At 56.3% G+C, this 1,331-nt stretch overlaps 1 non-coding gene across 1 annotated transcript; it reads left to right on the top strand.

Annotated features, from left to right (window-relative positions):
* Positions 1-606: 606 nt before the first annotated feature.
* On the top strand, positions 607-729 carry LOC146812314 (U6atac minor spliceosomal RNA). Its single transcript, XR_014967115.1, has one exon. It is a non-coding gene; the product is annotated as a U6atac minor spliceosomal RNA (small nuclear RNA).
* The last annotated feature ends 602 nt before the right edge of the window (positions 730-1,331 follow it).

Raw genomic sequence — 1,331 nt, forward strand, 5'->3', positions numbered from 1 at the left:
ACTACTCACTCTCTACTACTCTCTACTACTCTCTCTTTACTACTCACTCTACTACTCACTCTATACTACTCTCTACTACTCTCTACGACTCACTCTCTACTACTCTCTATTTACTCTCTACTACTCTTTACTCACTCTCTACTACTCTCTACTACTCACTCTCTACTACCCACTCTCTACTACTCTCTACTACTCACTCTCTACTACTCTCTACTACTCACTCTCTACTACCCACTCTCTACTACTCTCTACTACTCACTCTCTACTACTCTGTCTCTACTACACGCCGCATCGGTCATCGTCGCTGCCCCCCTTTACCGGTGAGTCTTGTTGCTTCCGCTCCGCCCCGTCCCTGGGCAGTACCAGGTCGACGGGGCCCTGTGGCTTGGATGACCACGGGCGGAGGGGGCACAAGATCAAGCGGGAGCCGAATTTGTATGTAGTGCGGCGTGGATTTGTGCGGCGATGAGCAGTATGTTTAAGCGCCTGCGGGCTCCCGTGGGGGAGTGAGAGCATTATTGTCGGGTGCGCCGTCGGAAGTTTCAGCGTGTAGGGCACGTTTGGTGCCGAGCGTTACGGTGGTTATGGTTAAGTCTTGGGCCTATTGTGTTGTACTAAAGGAGAGGAGGTTAGCACTCCCCTTGACAAGGATGGAAGAGGTCCCAGTGGCCTTGACTACGCATATACGGTTAGGCTTTGCCACTGACTTCGCTCCCCCCCCCGCTTTTGGCGTCCATGCTTTGGGGGTCGCGCTTATCTTTCTCTCGCTGGCGATCCCGGTTAATGAGTACACCCAGCAGCCCAGTGTATCGAGTCTCTGTTCATTAACTCCCCCCCGCACAAGTAGAGGTGTCAATTCCCATTGCCGGGGTGCGGGTAGATCTGGGGGAAGGTCCCTATGAGCGGTGAGTAAGGGGGGGGCCCTCAGGCTGGCTGAGGGCGGGGGATGCTGCTCCGCGAGCGCGACCGTCTCGGGCGTGCCACCCTCGTGGTCGCCCCGGCATGCCTGCGCGATGTAGGTTTAAACCAAAGGCTTAAGTAACCGGGTTCTCTGGTGAGTGGAGGGCACACAGCCTGACGTTCCACACCACCTCCCTCCCTCTGTGAGGGGTTATGCAAGGCCCGGTGACAGTCGCTGGGCTGCCCTACCAAGCGCACACTCTCTCTGCACTTGCTGCCTCTATCTGTGGAATGCGTTCGATAAAGATATAATTTTGGCCTGGAAGCCTGCGCCATTCTGCAGCTGCGGGGAAGACGTGCCATGGGGGCCATGCGTCACGCGGCCTCCGGAGTCTTCGTCAAGCCCACCGAGCACGGCGAGGAGCTTGACA

This window comes from Triturus cristatus, chromosome 7 (assembly GCF_964204655.1).
Source record: "Triturus cristatus chromosome 7, aTriCri1.1, whole genome shotgun sequence".
Lineage (NCBI taxonomy): Eukaryota > Metazoa > Chordata > Amphibia > Caudata > Salamandridae > Triturus > Triturus cristatus.